The following is a 16,068-nucleotide window of genomic DNA, read 5'->3' on the forward strand; positions in this document are numbered from 1 at the left end:
GGTACTAGTGGATTGCTGCCGCTGGATAATCAAACACTCGTCAGTCAAGTGGTTCCAACAAATAAGCAAATGACTCAAATTATGTACAGCTTTTACTGAGAACAAAAACTTCAATCAGTGTCTGAAAAAGACTAAAAGGTAACGCGGAACTAGCCAATCTGTTTTGTCCTCGACTCATTCCTCAGTTTTACATGGGGTGGGATTTTCTTCTGTTGGGTGGGAGTTGATTTCACTGATGACACAGGAAATGTTTTACTTACTCCAAGGGGCACATCATCAGCCAGTTTCCTTGACCACCAGTATATTGTGTTTAAGAAGAAAAAAAATAGTTTCATAGAAACATAGAAAATAGGAGCAGGAATAGGCCATTCGGCCCTTCGAGCCATTCAATATGATCATGGCTGATCCTCTATCTCAATACCATATTCCCGCTCTCTCTCCATACTCGTTGATGCCTTCCGTGTCTAGAAATCTATCTATCTCCTTCTTAAATATATTCAGTGACTTGGCATCCACAGCCTTCTGTGGTAGAGAATTCCACAGGTTCACCACCCTCTGATTGAAGAAATTTCTCCTCATCTCAGTCCTAAATGCCCTACCCCATATCCTGAGACTCTGACCCCTCGTTCTGGACTCCCCAGCCAGGGGAAACATCCTCCCTGCATCCAGTCTGTCTAGCCCTGTCAGACTTTTATACATTTCAATGAGATCCCCTCTCATTCTTCTGAACTCTAGTGAATACAGGCCTTGTCGACCCAATCTCTCCTCATATGACAGTCCTGCCATCCCAGGAATCAGTCTAGTGAACCTTCGCTGCACTCCCTCTATGGCAAGTATATCCTTTCTTAGGTAAGGAGGCCAAAACGGCATACAATACTCCAGGTGTGGTCTCACCAAGGCCCTGCATAACTGCAGTAAGATATCCTAGCTCCTGTACTCAAATCCTCTTGCAATGAAGGCCAACATACCATTTGCCTTCCGAACTGCTTGCTGCACCTGCATGTTTGCTTTCAGTGACTGGTGTACAAGGACACCCAGGTCCCTTTGTACATCAACATTTCCCAATCTATCACCATTTAAATAATACTCTGCCTTTCTATTTTTCCTTCCAAAGTGGATAACTTCACATTTATCCACGTTATACTGCATCTGCCATGTATTTGCCCATTCAATCAACTTGTCTAAATCGCCTTGAAGTCTCTTTGCATCCTCCTCACAATCCCACCTAGTTTTGTGTCATCAGCAAACTTGGAAATATTACATTTGGTTCCCTCATCCAAATCATTGATATATATTGTGAATAGCTGGGGCCCAAGCACTGATCCCTGCAGTACCCCACTAGTCACTGCCTGCCACCCTGAAAAAGACCCATTTATTCCTACTCTCTGTTTCTTGCCTGTTAACCAATTTTCAATCCATGCCAGTATATTACTGCCAATCCCATGTGCTTTAATTTTGCACACTAACCTCTTATGTGGGACTTTATCAAAGGCCTTCTGAAAATCCAAATACACCACATCCACTGGTTCTCTTATTCCTTATCTATGCTACCAGTTACAGCCTCAAAAAACTCCAGTAGGTTTGTCAAACACGATTTCCCTTTCATAAATCCATGTTGACTTGGTCTAATCCCGTTGGTATTTTCTAAGTGTCCTGTTAGATTCCTGCATTACAAACTTCAAAAGTACTTCATCAGTTGTAAAGCATCAAGAGGCCAAAGATGCTATTTCAATGTAAGTCTTTCTTTCTTGTTTGCTCAGTTTGAGTTCAGTCACACTGTGGAAGTGATTGCACTGCATGATTGCGCAGACATCCCCGGAGCTTTTCGCACTATCCTTATCTCCACTGATACCAACCCAAAAAGTGGAAAATCACGTGATAGCTCAAAATGACCCTCCCACAGCTCTGTCCTTTCTTTGACCCTCCCTTTAATCACTACCAAAAAAAATTATTTATAAAGTCTAATTTAAAAAGGAAATTTCTATTCTGTATTCTAACCGGCATTAACTAGCAATGTGACAAAAAACGAATGGCAACTTTCAGTAAGTAGAAAATACTCACCATGAAACTTGCTTCCCATGTAGATGAAATGATTCCAAAATGAATTGGGTGGTAGATTTTCTCAAGAGTGGCGCAGCTCAGTAATGTTAAAGATTGTGGAAGATCTACACACCCAACACTGGGCTAGAAATTCGGCCATGTAGCGCCCGTTGTCTAGGTGCTACGCAGCCTCCTGAAGTTCCAAAATGGCGTCTGGAATGTGCACGCACGCTTCTAGCGTGACGTGCGCCAGATGCCATCTTGGTAAAGGGGTTCGCGCAGGCGCAGATAACGAACGCCGGCTGCATGTAAAGTAAGGAGAATATGCATTAGATCAGTGTGCAACGCTGATTTAAATGGATAGACACCATTTTGGCACTTAATGCTCCACTCAACGCATTGTCTTAACCATGAACACCTAAATATATCCTGGACGGCCTGGAGGACCCCCCCACCAGTGCAATTTGAAGGGACCGTGCAGGATTTACTGGTTAGTTGCTGAACTATTGATTCTGGCTGCTGATGCATTTGTACCTGTTTTTAGAGGTCTCCTTTACTTGAATATTAGGACAAGGGGACATATCCTTACATTTAGAGCCAGGACTTGCAGGAGTGAAGTTAGGAAATGCTTCTACATGCAAAAGGTAGGAGAAGTTGGAACCCTCTTCCGCAAAAGGTAGTTGATGCTAGTTCAATTGTGAATTTTAAATCTGAGGTTGATAGATTTTTGTTAATAAAAGGCATTAAGGGATATGGGGCTAAGGCGGGTATATGGAGTCACAGAAAAACCATGATCTCGTTGAATGGCGGAACAGGCTCGAGGGGCTAAATGCCACTACCGCTTGCGCCACCTTCTCCTGCGAGAAAGCGGGATGTGTGTTGGTGAGTGTCCTGCAGGATGTTTGGATGATCTACCTGTCATGGTTGAATAACTGCCAGTGTGCGTGACCTGTGAGTTGTGGGTGTGCGGCATGAAACAGTGGTAATGTGTGAGGGTGAGAGGACGCATCTGATTGGAAGAGTTCAGTACTGATCGAAAGAATTTGTTGCTAGATGGGTGATGGGGGGTATAGTGTGTGGAAGAGTGGATGTAGCTAGTGGTGCAGTTGGCAGTTGACCTCATTCATCTTGACCACTCGAGTCAAAACATTGAACTTCTTCCTGCACTGCATCCATGTTCATGGTGCTGTGCACCTGGCATTGGCTTCGTCCCCTACTGCATCCCACTGCCTCGGGAGCATATGTCTGGAGGGCCTCTTGCCCCCCCCCCCCCCACCCCCGCAGATTATAGGATGCCCCTCCTTCTGTCCACCTCTTGCATCAGCAGAGAACCTCGGTGCACACTCTCTCGCAGGCCTGGTACAAACTCAGGTCGGCAGGTTGGTGAGGTATGGTGTGCAGATGAGAGGATGTGGGATTTAGTAGTGCGCAACCTTTATTCAATGTTTTAACATAACTCATCAATTTGTAAACATAGGGACGGCACCTGCATTTGTGTTTTACGTGCGCGATGTCTGATCTCCGTTCAGACTCCGTGCGGACCCATATCTTATATTTTGCACTTATATACATGGTGCAGGCTGCCTTTAAGAGGCGCAGGCTGCCTTCAAGAGGTGCAAGCAACTCACGCGAGATTTGGGCCCCCCTGCTGATGAGAAGTGCCGAAGCTGGAGGGAACGTCACAGCTCGGCCTCTAAGCTGCACTACAAAGGTAAATGAGGAGGCAGCATGAATTCAGATTCGGGCCTTATCCAATTTAACCCCACACAGTGCTTTAGCACTGAGCAAAAGCATGATCTCCATGCAAAATCTTTTATATGAAATCATCACATCTGAAATATCTACATTATCACATCAAACTTCTGCCACCATCTTTGAGACTTGAACTGGCCGCTCTGTAATCGTGAATCTCCAACCTGCACAGAAGAGATTCCAGATGGGTTTGAGCTTTAACTGTAAAAGTCAGTTGACAAGTATATTAACTGCATTTGTTAACAAAATCAAATTGGTGTCAGGATGTTGGCAGTAAACGGGTAAAGCTGATAAATGCCTAATTTTATTCTAGAAACTGGGCATACTGTTTGAAAGCTGGAATTTACAGTGATCAAATAGTTGAAATATGTCCCTTTAAGAGTTACATCCTTTCATCTTTTCATATTTTCAAACAAGGAATGCAGGCCTGTTTTCACAATATCCTGAAGCAGATTAACCTGGCAGAACATCTGATATTTTATGTCAGCATTAGCATGGCCTTGAATGCTAAATAAATCTGCTGATGGCAGAAGGAAAGCTCTACAGGTGGGGAGGGTATAATGCAAAGGAAATAACAAATGGACTTTAATAACACAATGCTACTCCATGATATAATCGCACTTCCGTCACTTCAGAGTTAGTTATAGTTAACACCGTCTAAAAGTAGCAATCTGGTCACAACTAATCCCTGAAATTACTACAAATGAGCATTCCATGCATTCATATGACATTTGTCTGTCTGCTATTTTAACTGAGGTGTTAACTCAGTTAAAATAAACAGGTTACCATCTGCATTAAAACAATAGACAAAAGAATATCTGCCAATATCCTCGGCAGTAATGTTTAGCCTCTGGTAGTGTGACTCGAGTAAGTTTTTTGTCTCAGTGTTAGCTGTCATATTTATGGTGTAAATTGAGCAGGTTTTATACCCATCTTAATAGTGGAAGCAATAGTTCAGAGAAGGACGAGTTTTGTTGGTGATGGAGCATCCATTTGTCTAGCGTATGGGGTAGGTACAATCACCGTATACATCTCCTGTGGAAATGGTGTGCAATTCCAATGTGATGTTACTCGATTTTAATCGATACTACCATGGTCAGTGATGCTCTCAACTTTTCTCTCTTGTTGCTTCTAAGCTGCAAGTATGAGGTCCCACACACTTTTCCTCCTCCCTGCATCATCACTGTGTAGAAGTCAAGGTTCATTGCACAACTGCCTATTCTAACTCATTTTTTTCCCAGGACCTCAAAACTGTAGAATACTTTACCTGACAGTCATTCCCCCCCCCCCCAACTAAAACCTTCAGGCTTTCAAAACCTAAGCTTCTGTCCCCTAATTATTACTTTTTGATTTATGTCATCTCCTGTACACTTTTCAACCTTGGTGCTATCCTGTACAATTGGGCATTCACTTTGCATGCTGAATTTAAAAAATACATTAGAGTAAAAGGAAACTTAAAGATGGAAAGGCCATTCAGCCTACTGAAGCTCATCCCTCCAGTATCCTAACTCTGCCAGTCTAACATCTAACTGGACATTCAACACCCCTGCCATCCAGCATTGTTAAGAATGTAAGCGAGGGGGATACATGGTTTGATGTATTTATGGCAGTTACATTTGATTGTAACAGGTAGGATTATTATAAGCCCAATCCTGAAAATGCCAGGATTTCCAATCGGGGTGAAAAGGGAAAAAATCCTGCCGGATCTGGGTTCCATCCCAAATTCTGACCTCTCCCACTGCATTGTGCTGCTAAACCACCCTTCCCAGCCCTCACAGTTTTGGGAGCTGCATCTCTCCCACCCTAGCAGATTATTCCAGGTATTTATTACCATTTGCATCAAGAGGTTCCTTCTTAAATTTATTTTCACTAGTTTATCATTATGGCCTCTGGTCTTATTATGCTGCCTTATTTTCAATGTATATACAGGATATATGTGTACCAGCATAAGCTTTTAAGCACGGTGAATCATGCCTTTATGTGACAAGAAAGAGCAGATCTGTGGAAAGTACAGTGTAAGAGTTACAATAGCTTTAACAGTGTTAGATTTGGTTTTTAAAAAGCCACAAAAGGCTACAGTAACAACATTAGAGTACTTCTAAGGATTAAATCCCACTCTGATACTTTAATGTGCAATGGATGAGGCAAATTCCTGTCTTGATTTTAAATATCACCCTTTGGTGAACTATGACTTTGTTAACCAGCAGTGGAAATCATACGGGATGCAGTAGGCATAAAAGTAGATTACAGATTCCGCTTTTTGGTTTCTGCACAGGCAAAACAGAGACCCCATTCATCACAGTCTCGCAGCTCCGTAGTGTAGTGCTTTGTGTGAGCACCGTGTCCATCTGTTGCCTCAAATTCTTTCATATGATAAACACATCATATTTTCCCCAAACGGCAATTGCCTGTTTAGTGAAAGTTGGGACAAATCTTCAAATTCTCACTTTCCACTGAGAGTGGGTAATCTTCCGTTATGATATAGATTGTAGAATTTCCGAAACAATACATAAAGCTTTTGATTTTTTTCCCCCTCAAAACCATCTATTTTTCTATTAAGAAAGAAGTTGGGTCTAGTGGACAGATTCTTACTTGAGAGACATAGCTCTTCAAAACAAAAAATTACGTAAACTAAATAAAATGTTGCCCACTCCCCCAGGTAGGCTGTTCAATGTGTTTTATTTCCCCAATCTGTTCAATTTTCTCCTGTTATCTTCTGAATTGCTGACTAATGTTGGGGTACAGTTTCACGAGCACCACCTCATCCAGTATCTCACCTAAGTTGCTATTCTTCATGTGTGAGCCTGGGCAGTGAGTGCTGGCAGGCGATTTCATCCTGGGGGTATTAGAGCTGGTCTAACTCTGTCCTCGCGCGACTACGGTTGCCAACTCTGGTTGGACGTATAGCTGGAGGTTTCATCACATGACCTCCTTGCTCCAATTGCCCTGCCCAGGCAAACAGCCTTTTTTTCCCATCTCCAACATTTGTTATAACTAATAAATGGAAGCGTTCAAAGGAAATGATTAAAACACACAAATTTTTAAAATTCCCCTATGATTTTTCTCCTGGGTTACTTGCAGCAGTGTCTGGGAGATTAAACTTTAATTCCTGGAGACTCCAGGACAATCCTGGAGGGTTGGCATCCCTACGCATGACGTCTGCCCACAGCAGTTGTAACGGGACAATGGTCAAACAGAGACTCTCAACCTTTGTGCATTGCTTGGCTAATTTGTACTTTAGTGATCCTACTGTAGGCTGGATACTAAGATAGAGACATACACAAATGGTGTGATGGAGCAATGTCATGATGTACACCGCTATATCTCAGGAAAAACAAGGGCAGGCAAGGGTAAAATCGGGGCTTGTATGTTTAGCCAATCCAATGGCAGATTACAAAATGTACAAAAATGGGTGTCCAGGATTCTGTTGAAATTCGAAAGGTTGGCTATTTACATTTGCAAGTTGTACTGGTGGCAGGAGACGCAGGTGTCTGCTGCCAGTGGCATGCCTTGAGGTAAACATACTTTTCAAGGAGTGTTATCACCTCTTCGGTTCCTGTAGCAGCTGAGAACAGCCCACTCCAAAAGTTCTCTTGCTGTTATATCACTTTGTTGGCCACAGCAAATTTGCAATGGAGTAGTCATCACTAGAACTTGCAATCAGCGCAGTTCATGTGCAAGCACTCACACTACATTCCTGTGGTTTGCACTTTTTATGCATGTGTTAACTCATTCATTTTAAATAGGTTAAAGCCTATGGAAAAATAGTGCATATACAAAAGTAGTACAAGTGCTCATACATGAACGGATTAGAAAAAAGAAAGACTTGCGCTTTTCACAACCTCATTTTTGAAGTGTAGACACTGTTGTAATGTGGGAAACAGGGCACCCAATTTGCGCACAGCAAGGTTCCTCGAACATTAGTATGATAATGACTGATTTTTAGTTATGTTGGTTGAAGGATAAATATTGGCCAGGGCACCAGGCAAATGCACCTGCTCTTCTTTGAATCATTTATGCCAGATAGGGCCTTAGATTAACATCCAAAAGACAGCTCCTCCAACAGTGTAGCTCTCCCTCAGTACTGCATTGGAGTGTCAGCATAGATTGTGTGCTTAAGACTCTGGAGTGGGATTTGAACCCACACCCTCTTAAGTCAGAGACAAGAGTGCTACCAACTGCGCCACATCATCCAATCGATCTTCAGCAGCATGAAACCTCTCAGTGTTTTGCATTAATTGTATCATCCTGCAGCTCCTTGTTATTACAAAGACTTATGACACTCTTTATCTTCATGCGCTGGCCCCATTAAATATGTTCGCATCCATGCCTTTCATACTGGCGGATTTTGGAGCTAAATAGCATTCAGCTACTTCAGATTCTGTCTGCATGCCTTCCCTGCCCTGCGAACAGTGCTAGTTTTCTTTTGCCAAGACCCACATTAAGACAATTAAGTTTCCATCACACAAACTTAAAAATTACATTCATTGGTGATATTACCCATTGCTAAGTACATTTGAAAAATTCACTAGCGACTGTAAGATTATTAGAAATACATGAATTTCACACCAATTATCCAAAAAAATACAATAACTGTGCAACACTCACTGGTAACAGTGGCAATTAGTTACCTTGGTGGATTAAAATGCTTTCCATAATAGAAGGTTCTAAGGCAGACAGAGAATCAGTGACCTGCTGGGAATTTGTAACTTTCACTGCTAAAAGATACAGGATAGTTAAAGGCAGCAATACATTTTGTGGGTTATCCCATCATAATTGTTTTTTGTAGGGAACATTTTATTTTGGATTTGGTGGTATAATAACAGGGTGGAGCTGGCACAACTGTAACAAGAAGAGATGTTCCATGAAGTCAACCCAGGTGTTGCTGGGGAACCGAGAAATGTGAAGAAATTTTTACTGGGTATAAAGGGCAACTCACAGATTTCCCACAGGCTAAAATGTGATTCAGCAATCACGATTCAACAAGGCTGACTAACTCATGCCTTCATAGCTCTCCTGATGATTGGGATACGAGAAGCTATGATCATTTTTTTGATGGAGCCTGGCAGGAAAAAGTTTGAAAACTGTTGTTGTAGAGGACTAACAGCCCTGTTGTATCTTTCCGGTGCTGTAGGAGGTAGATGCTGGCATCTGGTCCCTTTGGTCTTGCACGACATTGAGTCTATGATTAAAGGATGGGTTTCCCAAAGAGGCCTACAGTATTCTATCAATGTACAAGCGCAGGCTTTGTTTCTCCCCTAATATCCTGTCCTCTCATGTATCCCCCTCTCCCTTTGCCCCATCATTGGCAGCCGTGCCTTCAGCTGCTTAGACCCCGTGCTCTGGAATTCCCTCCCTAAATCTCTCCACCACCTTCTCCTCTTTTAAAACCCTGCTTAAAACCAAATTCTTTTGACTAAGCTTTTGGTCACCCCTTGTTATGTCTTGTTCTTTGGCTCGGTATTCATCTTTTGATTATACCTCTGGAGAAACTTCTTTACCCAAAGAGTGGTAAGAATGTGGAAATCGCCACCACAAGGAGTAGTTGAGGCGACTAGCAAAGATGCATTTAAGGAGTAGCTAGATAAGCACATGAGGGAGAAAGGAATAGAAGGATATGCTGATAGGGTTAAATGAAGTGGGGTGGGAGGAGGCTCGTGTGGAGCATAAACACCGACATAGACAAAGTTGGGTCGAATGGCCTGTTTCTGTGCTGTAAATTCTATGTAATTCTTTGTGAAGTGCTTTGGCACGATTTTCTACATTAAAGGCGCTACACAAATCCAAGTTTTTGAAGTAACAGTAACCCATTGGGTTAAACATTCTTGAGAAGTTTTGATGTTAACAGTAAATAGTAGTAAGAATTTTCAGTTGCATATTTCTTTCTGTTTTTAATTCCGGTGGAAGATTGCCTGAAATACGAAGGCCTGTTACACCATTGCCTTTGCGCCAATGCTCATTAGAGGAAAAATGACAGTGTTATTCAGGAGACAGGTCAGAGTTTTAAATATTAGTAGAGAACCTATATTCTCACCAGCTCTCTCCTTACATTAAAATGTAACTAGTTGGTAAGGCAAGACAAGACTCTGTCATCAGGGCTGTCACCTAAATAACATGCTCCACAGGAAGCAGTTTGAGACTAAAGTATAATGGCAACTTTATACTGTTATTACCGTTTCAAAGATATATTTTTTGGCAATCTTTTGTGCTTATCATGTGAATGTGTCATTGCTCTGGAATGGAAATGTTTCCATTTTTGACACACAGTACCAGCATTGAGTAATCCCAAGTCTCCTCCAGTAGGAAAAAGCACAGCAAAACTACCTGTACGTTGTCTCCAAAATGTAGTTTGATTCCGATCTCTCTAAATGAGATTACCATTGTGCCAAATTGTGGTCAGTTTTGTGCCTGGAGTCCAATGACAAGGGGGATGAGACTGACCAAATTCATTTTACAGCTGGCAGAGGGATTATATTTAACTGGTTTTAATGATGTAGGTTATTGGGATTATGGTGTGAAATCTGTGATAAAATATGAAATCTGGACAAAAAGCAGGAGTGAACAAAAGGGGCACAGTTGCAAAAATATTTGAGATTTTCAACATAATTATTTACTTATCACATTTTTTTTAATGCGGAGTCGACTGTCTACCTTATAACTACTCTTCACTTATCTAGTGTTACATTTCAGGACATAGCACATGAGCAAGTTTAAGATTAGAATTTCAACACCTTTTCAGTGATGGATTTTGATGTTAAGAAGTAGCAACACAAATACTTAATCTGTCAAAAACATGGAGTGTGCCAATCATCTCAGAAAGCATTTTTGTGCAGTACATGATTTTAGTATTTGTTTTGGTATTTGAGATGAGGGCAGTTGGAGTCAGTTGCAGTACTAGAATTAGAGACATAAATTGGATGCAAGAGAATATGTTAGAAAATGCCATAAGCTGCTTTTTTTTGCTTCTGCGTATAATATTTGAAAGTCTGAGATTTGGTTGAAGGAGATAACTTTGTTTGTCTCTCCTCTTGTCATGTGGCCATGTCCCGTTACAAATGCTTATGCTACAGTTGGTGAGGCAGCTGCACAAGATCTAAACCCAAATGGTAAAGCAGCACAGCAGCAGGAGATAGAAGATTACATATACATTTATAACAGCTGCCATGGGTAGAGTGATATGAGGCTGAAATCACAATGAGAGTCCCAGCAATCTTATAAATTGCTCTTGGGGTTTACATGACCTTGGACATAGCCTGTAGCATACTGTATGGCAGCTACATGTATTGTATTTTAATAATACGTAAAGAATACAATAATGGGACTCCCTTTATTTTTTTCCTTTTAATGCGATAAACTAACAATTGTGAGGTCAAAATACCTTTAACGAGGAGGAACAAAAGAAAGGCTTTTATATATACAAACAAGGGCAAATTCTCAGACAAATTCCTGTACTGTTGAGCTTTTGCAGTGAAAGCTGTGTGGCCCAGGGGAGCTGCAGGCTGGCCAAGAATTTAAATTCTTTCTGGACCATGGACTGGGCAATGATATTATCTGGCCAATTCATTATTCTGGATTGCTGACATTCCAATTTTTTTAATGCTGTCTATATTTGTCCATAATCCTCAGCAGAGGTGAAACCTCTGCTCTTCTGTTCATCTTGTGTTTAGAGTTTCTAATAGTTGAGCGTTAAATGATAAAGAAATAACCGTTAGATTTATTCAAGTTTAAAACAACTTTAGATTCAGCAACTCACTGCTAGCTTGCAAAGTCCATCTTGCAGACTAACCTATTTGTCCAATCTGGATCTAACTAATTGCTTAATTGCAGCATTGATACTTGGTGATGGAAATGGTCTTAAATCCCCTTCTCTATTGGTCACTGATCTGTCACATGATAAAGCTAATACAGTTGGGAGAGTGTATCTGACTGTTGCATCCCCAATAGGTGATTTAGGAGTGTGTTCCTCATTGGCTTCTCTGATGTCCTGAACATAATATCTAAGATAAGCAACTGTCCTGTTTGTACCAATTACAAATCTTGGATGTTCTTCCTCCTTGATGGTGTCTTTCTGTGTCCTTTGTTTATTTATTTGTGGTGTAATTTTAAGCTATTCCCAGGTTTCAGTGCTGGTAGACTTTGTGTTCTCTTATTAAAATAAAACTTTTCTCTGTGGTTATTTTGTTCTTTACTACATCTTAGCTTCTCTAAAATACTGGTTCGGTAAATCTTGATAGTAGATTGGCTCTTATTTACCTTCTTATAAACAGCTTCACTGATGATAGCCTGCTCTAAAAGGCTACTGGGGTAATATGGTAAGCTAACAGACTCTTACACAAATTGTTCCCCTTATCCCATAGATTCCTCAAAGATTCTTCACAATCCACAGTAACTTCTCCACAAGTCCATTTGACTGTGGTAAATTCAAACTTGAAGTTCTGTGAATGAGATCCCATTCTTTGGCAAACTGTCTGAAGCTGCAAACTGTGGCCGATTGTCACTAAAGACAGGAATAAGTAGCTTTCATATAATTTATCATTGCTTTGCTTGTTGTGTTATGTATCATGTATACCCCTGGGTAAGTTGCGTTGTACTCGATAACTATCAGTAACTGTCCTTCCACGTGAACAAATTGCGACTAACTTTCAGGTACTGGCTGAGATTTCAGTGGTTCTGCTTGTCAGTTTAATTTTAAACAGGGTAAGCAATTAGCTACTGCATGATTTATTATAGGCTAATAATAACATCCCATGCCTGTTCGCTTTATCTAAACACCCCTCATGAATCGTTTGGATTTTTTTTACATGTAAGTTTTTTGCCATTACAATCTTATCCCTTTTGTATGCTATTCCATTTATTACTGTAAACTCCTTATTACAGTTCAAGTACTCTTGAATTTCTGGAGAACAATCTTATTTTATTTTGTGCCCTCCCTCCATTATTGTTTGTTTGAGGATTCCTATGGTTGATTCCTGTGGCTTTTGCGTCCTGGTCCCAGCTCTTGTGCATCAGTGGTGTACATAAATTTGCCAGATGCACTGCATATCTGCTCCTGGATATCCACTCACTTTTATTTTAGCCTCCTGCAATTTAGATTAATGCTGCAGTCTCATGTAATCTTCATCAGATAGGAAATTCATTGGTGCTCCTGTATCAAATTTAAATCAGATGATGGTTTAATTCACTACCAATGGTAGTTACCAATCTGTTTCATTTATTTGACTTGTAGTTATTATATCCAGATAAAATTCCCCAAGTTATTTTTTTATTTCCCAAGTATGCACTTAATTATTCCTACTCTGTCATCTGCAACATCTTGCATTGTGATTATTTTTGCCAGAATTTATGAATGTTTTTTATGCAAGATGTCGACCGTGGTTCAGTGGTAGCACTCTCGCCTCTGAGTCAGAAGATTGTGGGCTCAAGCCCCACTCCAGAGACTTGAGCACCGAATCTAGGCTGACACTTCAGTGCAGTGCTGAGGGAGCGCTACACCGTCAGAGGTTCCATCTTTCAGATGAGACGTTAAACCGAGGCCCCTTCTGCCCTCTCAAGTGGACGTAAAAGATCTCATGGCACTATTCGAAAAAGGGCAGGGGAGTTCTCCCCGGAGACTTCGCTAATAATTATCCCTCAACCAACGTTACTAAAACAGTTTAATTGGTCATTTATCTCATTGCTGTTTGTGGGACCTTATAATATCAAACACCATACCACATTTTTATATATATATATATATATATGTATAGATATATCTCCTGAGACTGATCCCTGGCATCAGAAGATTGAGGTATGAGGAAATTGTGGAGATTGTTGAGCTTTCTTGCCTTGAAAGCAGGAAATTATTTTTATAGAGTATATAAGATAGTAAATATTGTAGAAAAGGCAGATTTTGAAAAACTACATCAATCTACACCATGACAATAGAAAAAAGACAAATTTAGACATGATGTGAAGAAGATCTTCACACAGACTGATCAACACAGAGACTGAACTACTGGGTAGTGTAATCAAGGTGATAATCCTAAAAATGTTTAAGATTCAGTTGGATACAATTATGGGAGAGAGAACGAGGGCGCTAAATTGGGCCGTGTAGCGCCCGTTGTTGCGGCACTACGCGGACTCCCAAAGTGCCAAGATGGCGTCTTGGCTGCGCACGCACGTTTCCAGCGTGATGTGCGCCGGACGCCATCTTGGTATTGGAGTTAGCGCAGGTGCACGTAACGAATGCTGGAAGCATGTAAAGTAAAGGGAAAATGGATACAATCAGTGTGCAACGCTGATTTATAGTGATAGACACCATTTTGGGACTTAACGCTCAAGTCAACGCACAGTCTTAACCCCGACCATCTGAACATGTGTTAGAGTGCCTGGAGGACACCCCCACCAGTGCTATTTAAAGGGACCATGTAGGATTTACAGGTTAGTGGCTGGATTATTGCTTCTGGCTGCTGAGACATTTGTAACTGTTTTTGGAGGTCTCCTATACTTGAATACTAGGACTAGGGGACATAGCCTAACATTTAGAACCAGGACGTGCAGGAACGAAGTTAGGAAACGCTTCTATACGCAAAGCATGGGAGAAGTTTGGAACGCTCTTCTGCAAACGGCAGTTGATACTAGCTCAATTGTGAATTCTAAATCTGAGATTGATAGATTTCTGTGAACCAAGGGTATTAAGGGATAAGGCAGGGATATGGAGTTAGGTCACAGATCAACCATGATCTCATTGAATGACAGAACAGGCTCGAGGGGCTAAATGCCACTGCCACTTGCTGCCTCCTGATATGCGCCACCTTTTCCTGCAAGTGTGTCTGGGCGATGTGCCTGTCATGGTTGACTTGCTGCCAATGTGTGTGGCCTGTGAGTTGTGGGTGACCGGCTTGCAACAGTGTTGTTGTGTAAGGGTGAGAGGAAGTATCTGATTGGAAGAGTTGAGTACTGATGGAAAGAGTTTTTTGGTATGTAGGTGATGGGAGGCGTGATGCTTGGAGCACTGGGATGCGGCTAGTGATGTAGATGGAAGGAGATGCCACTTGACAGTTGACCTCACTCACCTTGACCACTCGTCAAAGCATTGAACTTCTTCCTGCAATGCATCCATGTTTGTGGTGCTATGCGTCTGGCATTGACTTTGTCTCCCACTGCCTTTTGGGTATATGTTTGGAGGGCCGCTTGCACCCCCCCTCCCCCCTACCTGCAGATATGGGATGTCCCTCCTTCTGTCCACCTCTTGCACAAGGCCTTTAGTGCATCAGCAGAGAACCTTGGTGCACGCACTCTCGCAGGCCTGGTACAAACTCAGATCAGCAGATTGGTGAGGTCTGGCATGCAGATTGGAGGATGTGGGATTTAGTAGTGCGCAACCTTTATTCAATTAACATAACTCATCAATTTTTAAACATAGGGGGTACCTGCATCTGTGTTTTACGCATGCAATGTCTGATCTCTGTTCAGACTCCGTGCAGACAGCAAACTGTTATTTTCAGCAAATAACAGGTACCAGCTAGCTTTAAGAGATTTTTAAGAGACAGCATGCCTTTAAGAGATTGGCGCACCCCTGCTGGTGGAAAGTGTGAATTGCATGGAATCCTCGTTCAACACCGATTTCCAATGCAGATTGCAGGTAAATCCTCAGGCCTGATGAAAGTCTTGTCCTGCCTGTGCAGGGGCCATTGGGCGTAGGGTAATAGCGGATCGTGCTATCCCTGCCCAGGAACAGGCCCCTATCCAATGTTTCCCACAGAGTTTTTCTGGGTTGGTGAGTTACAATGAGCGAATGGCCCTCCTCATTTTGTGATCAAAAAAAATGTAGGAGAATGGATGCTTTCGTCCTCTCTTTTATTGGCTGCATTAGCCGCTAAATACATTTATAGCTGCTGATTAAACCTTTGCTAATTATCTGCAAGATTTCCAGTCACCTAAAGATTAGGTCCCAATTATCCATTGTAAAATCGATTTTCTTTTGAGAAATTACTTACTGTGATTATTTACTTTAACTTTTCCCTTTTTTTTCAAGGAGCATTTCCAACATCACTGTTTTTAGGGTTTTTATTAATCCAACATTTAATAATAAAACAATAACAACCAGATTTATTATAATTGAAAACAACTTTACAGTAAGACCCAACTGTTTCGTTAATTGTAACAGTGGTATAGCATTTACTGATAAGATTTCAAAATTCACTTAATTGGACTGATATATCATTGCCGCTTTTTCAAAACAAATGAACATTTTCACTATCTTTTATGAAATAGCCACCTTTTTGTTTCATTTCA

The 16,068-nt window shown here is 41.4% G+C and overlaps 1 protein-coding gene across 1 annotated transcript in view; it reads left to right on the forward strand.

Annotated features, from left to right (window-relative positions):
• LOC137342584 (chloride intracellular channel protein 4) overlaps positions 1-16,068 on the forward strand; it is a 110,937-nt gene that overhangs the window by 37,547 nt on the left and 57,322 nt on the right. The gene's annotated exons all lie outside the window — the stretch shown is intronic.

This window comes from Heptranchias perlo, chromosome 26 (genome assembly GCF_035084215.1).
Source record: "Heptranchias perlo isolate sHepPer1 chromosome 26, sHepPer1.hap1, whole genome shotgun sequence".
NCBI classification, from domain to species: Eukaryota; Metazoa; Chordata; class Chondrichthyes; order Hexanchiformes; family Hexanchidae; genus Heptranchias; species Heptranchias perlo.